The sequence below is a fragment of the Dasypus novemcinctus genome, chromosome 1 (assembly GCF_030445035.2).
Source record: "Dasypus novemcinctus isolate mDasNov1 chromosome 1, mDasNov1.1.hap2, whole genome shotgun sequence".
Classification (NCBI taxonomy): domain Eukaryota; kingdom Metazoa; phylum Chordata; class Mammalia; order Cingulata; family Dasypodidae; genus Dasypus; species Dasypus novemcinctus.
The window spans coordinates 153,832,259-153,837,617 of record NC_080673.1 but is presented as its reverse complement, the minus strand read 5'-3'; positions in this window follow the sequence as shown (position 1 = coordinate 153,837,617).

Genomic DNA, 5,359 nt, shown 5'->3' with positions numbered 1-5,359 from the left:
TATTCGGTTATGTTTGTAATCTGGCCTATTACTGGGCATGATTGACTTATGATTAGGGCTTTGATTGGGCCACATCATTAGGGCATTAAGTCCCCACACCTTGGTGGGTGGGTACTCACAGATAAAAGGTATGGCAAAGGACAGAGTTGGAGCTTTTTATGCCAAGGTTTTTGATGTTGGAGGTTGTTTTTTTTTTTTTTTTTTAAGATTTATTTTATTTATTTCTCTCCCCTTTCCCCACCAGTTGTCTGTTCTCTGTTCCATTTGCTGTGTGTTCTTTGTCCGCTTCTGTTGTTGTCAGCAGCATGGGAATCTGTTTCTTTTTGTTGTGTCATCTTGCTGTGTCAGCTCTCTCTGTGTGCGGCACCATTCTTGGGCAGGCTGCACTTTCCTTCATGCTGGGTGGCTCTCCTTATGGCGCACTCCTTGTGCATAGGGCTCCCCTATGCGGGGGCACCCCTGTGTGGCACGGCACTCCTTGCGCGCATCAGCACTGCGCATGGGCCAGCTCCACACGGGTCAAGGAGGCCCAGGGTTTGAACTGTGGACCTCCCATGTGGTGGCGACACCCTATCCATTGGGCCAAGTCCACTTCCCTGATGTTGGAGTTTTGATGTTGGAGTTGGATGCCGAAGCCTTAAGCTGGGGCCCCAGGAAGTAAGCTCATGGAGGAAAGAGAAGCCAGCTCCAGGAAAAGAGGAACCCTGAGCCCAGGAAGAAGCAAGCCCTGGGAAGGAAGGAACCTTGAACCCAGAGAGAAGCAAGACCCTAGAAGGGAGGAATCCAGAAAGCCTGAACCCTCAGAGCCTTTGGCAACCATCTTGCCCCAAAATGTGAAAATAGACATTGGTGAGGGAAATTAACTTATGCTTTTTGGTCTGGTATCTGTAAGCTCCTACTCCAAATAAATACCCTTTATAAAAACTAACCAATTTTTGGTATTTTTGCATCAGGACCCCTCTGGCTGACTAATACATACATATATATATATGTATATATAAAATATATTTAGGAAGATACAGGAATGCATGAACATAAGGAGAGACCTGATCATTATAAACAAAGAACCAAATAAAAATTATAGATTTGAAAACTACAATGTCTGAAATAAAAAATACACCAGATGTGATTAATTACAGATTAGGTACTGCAATTAAAAGATTAGTGAACTTAAAGCATAGTCATAGAAACTACCCAAAATAAAATCACGAGAGATAAAAGACTGGGAAAGGGAAGAGGATTTGGCTCAACTGATAGAACACCCGCCTACCATATGGGAGGTGCAGGGTTCAAACCCAGGGCCTCCTGACCTGTGTGGTGAGCTGGCCCATGCACACAGTACTGATATGTGCAAGGAGTGCCCTGCCATGCAGGGGTGTCCCCCACATAGGGGACCCCATGTGCAAGGAGTGCATCCCACAAGGAGAGCTGCCCCATGCAAGAAAAAGTACAGCCTGCCCAGGAGTGGTGCCACACACATGGAGAGCTGATGCGGCAAGATGACACAATAAAAAGAGACACAGATTCCTGGTGTTGCTGACAAGTATGCAAGCAGACACAGAAGAGCACACAGGGAATGGACACAAAGAGCAGACAATGGGGGGGGGCGGGGAAGGAGAGAGAAATAAATAAAAAATCTTAAAAAAAAACTGGGAAAAAAAAAGAATATAGAACCAATGATCTTTGACAGAATATCAAGTAGTCTATACATATTATTGTCATTCTGGAAGGAAAAAGAGAAAGGGACAGAAAAAATATTAAGAGAAACCTTGGGCAAATTTTTCTGAATCTGATGAATACTAAAAATCCACAGATCTCAGAAGTTCAGCAAATCCCAAGCAGAAGAAACATGAAGAAACATGCACTAAGACACAGTGTTATCAAATTACTTAATACTAATGATAGAGAAATAATCTTAAAAAGATCAGAAGAAAAAAAGACATAATTTATGGAACAAAAATGAGAATGACAACAGATTTCTCACTGAAACAATGCCAGCAAGAAGACACGGACTTTTGTCTTTTAACTACTAAAAGAATAGAGCAGTTGACCTGGAATTATATATGCAGAAAATGTATCTTTTAAAATAAATGTGAAAGAAGGATTTTTCAGACATAAAAATGCTGGGAGAATTCATCATTAGCAGACTATCTCTATAAGACATGTTAAGGGAACATTTCAGGCAGAAAGAAATGATACCTGATTAGAAATCTGAATCTACTCAAAAAGAATGAAGAACACTGAAAATGGTAAATATGTAGGGTAGATATAAAAATATATGCATGTATTTTTTAAAGATTTATTTATTTTTATTTCTCTCCCTATCCTCCGCCCCCCCTCCCAGTTGTCTCCTTTCTGTGTCCATCCACTGTGTGTTCTTCTGTGTCCACTTATTTTCTTGTCAGTGGCACTCGGAATCTGTGTCTCTTTTTGTTGTGTCATCTCGCTGTTCCAGTTCTCCGTGGTGTGGCGCCATTCCTGGGCAGGTTGCGCTTTTTTTTGCGCTGGGTGGCTCTCCTTATGGGGCGCACTCCTTGTGTGTGGGGCTCCCCTATTCAGGGGACATCCTTGCATGGCACAGCACTCCTTGCACTCATCAGCACTGTGCGTGGGTCAGCTCATCACACGGGTCAGGACGCCCTGGGTTTGAACCCTGGTAGGTGGATGCTCTATCCGTTGAGCCAAATCTGCTTCCCAAAAAATATATTTTTTATCTCTTTAAAAGTTCATTGATTGTTTAAAGCAAAAATAATAATGTATTATGGGATTTATAACATATATAGAAGTAAAATACATTGCAACTATAATACAAAGGTGGGGAGAGAAAAATGACAGTATACTTTTGTAAGGCTCTTATACTATAGGTAAAGTTCTTATACTATAGGTCATAAATTAAAGGTGTAATCTAGAAGTTAAAGATGTAATCTAGAAGTCCCTCCTAGCCTCCTCAACACCCAAAAGAGAAGGCAGAGATGGATTCAGAGAACCAAAGGAGGAGCTTGCAGACCCTCTCTGACAGGATTGGGCCTAGAGAGGGAGCCTGTTAGCACCATGCAATGTTGGGGCACCCCTGCAGCCCGGCTGACCTCTGAGCAGCATATAGCCCCAAAACTAGAGGGTCCAGTTGCTAAAGCTTCTGTACTCTTCAGGATGGGCCTAATAAAATATGACTGATGTCCTTACAAGAAGAAAGAAATTTGGAAATGGAGATGGACAGACACAGGGGAGAAGGCCATTTATAGTTGAGGGCAGAGACTGGATGACACATCTTTAAGCCATGGAATGCCAAGGATGCTGTCAAACAGAGTGCCCTTTACAGTTGCTTACCTTCAGCTCAGTGGCTGATCAATTAATTATATAACTTGAAATAACATTTTCTTATCAGCGGAAATAAGAACTAGAATAGTGCATTTAGGCTCAAAGAAATTACATGTCATTCTTTGCTAACTGATCTCATGCCATACTACTCTAAGAAATATTTAAATTAAAAGTAAAAGTTGGTTCCCTTTTGCCTTTTAAAGAGATCTCTTCTGGGGATAAGCCTCCCTGGCACCAAGGGATTATTACCAAGCACTAACCAGTGATGTATTTGGAAAAAGACCTTGACCAAATGGGGGAAACTTTAAATGAAAAAGAATTCTCATGGCTAAGAGATTTCAGACTGAGTTGGGAAGTCATTCGGAGGTTATGTTTGGGCAGGTCTCAGGCAGATTTCACTAGCTGCCATGGTAAACAAAGCCTTAAACAAGAGTGCTCCCTAGGGCTCTAGGTACATCCAGATACCAGAGGCAAGGCACACAGCCTCAGGAAATCGACACCACTTTGGTGGGCCCTATTTGGGAATATATGTTAATCTATGTCCCCAATATAACACAGTTACACTCACTTATAATTACCCTACTCACGGTTCTTCTACTCCAATTATTTTTTGAAGCTATAATTTTCAATATACCCATTATATATATCTTTCAGAGACTTAAATCTTCAGATTGTTCATATGCCAGTCGAGCCCTAAATCCTAGCAAAGTTGTGGTCAACTCCTACTCTCCAGTTCTTTGGGCTTGCCCTGAACAACCAACAAAATGATGATGATGGACAAGTCCCTTCCCCCAAAACAAGGAGTATCTACAATGGCAAGCAAAACAGTTCCTTCCACGTGCGTATGTTCCCTCTCAGCCTGAAACAGTCAGAGCGGATATCATCCCAAATCTCTCAGGATGAAGGAATGAACAAACATAAGGGGAGGTCGTACTACCATGGACCAAAGCAGATTTATTGTTTTAGTTATTATCTTGTGTTAACAGAAGAACTTGTAACGTTGATATAAAGATAGTGGTTGTGAGGGGCTCAGAAGGGAGGGGGAGGGGTGATAGGTGGAACACATGGAATTTTTAGGGTGGTGAAACTGTTCTGTAGGATACTGCATTCATGGACGCATGATATTATACAGTTGTCAAAGCCTATAAAACTGTACAGCACAAACTGTAAACTATAATGTAAACTATAGACTTTGGTTAGTAATGCATCAAAACAAGGTCTTCAATTGTAGCAAATGTACCACACTAATGTAAGATGTTACTAATAGGGGAAACTATGTATGTGGTTGTTGGGGAGTGGTTATATGGGAATTCCCTATACTTTTGGTATATTATTCTGTAAAACTCTGAAAATAAAATGTTTATTATTACATAATTTTTTATGTAAGCAAAAATGATACAAATTTAAGTACAGCTGATTACATTTATATTAAATAAACATTAAAAAAACTTAAAGGGGAGGAAAAAAGTGGTTTTCTTTTTCCTTTTAAAGATATCTCCAAAAATATTGAAAAAAAAACCACAACAAATTGTTGCTGGAGAAATTCTTCTAATGGATTATAGTTATAAATTCTTGGTTTATCATTACCTGCAAATAGTATGGAAAACACTATTTTTAAAAAAGAGAGTAGCACAGAAAGCAGGTACCACATGTCATTAATGGTTTCCCTTGGCTTAGTGAGGCTTCTGAGCACACATCCTTATAGTTCTTATCCCCAGTTATCTCCTGGAAGTTATTCCCTCCTACATCCAGGAGGTTATACACATGCACACAGACACACACACCTGAGCATGGATGTGAAATAGTCAGATGTTGAGGGAATGGGAACAGCTCATTTGGTTGGAACAGAGAATGAACTGAGGGAAGCAATGATGAGACAAAATTGGAATCGATTTGTGGAGGGCCCAGAATGCCGAGCCGAGGACCTTCTCCTAAAGGCAGTAGGGAGTCAGCAGAGGGTTTCAGAAAGCAGGGAAGGGAGGGGTATGGATGTGCTACTTAGAAATGTCATCCTGGTGGGCAGGTGGTAGTTCCTTGTCAG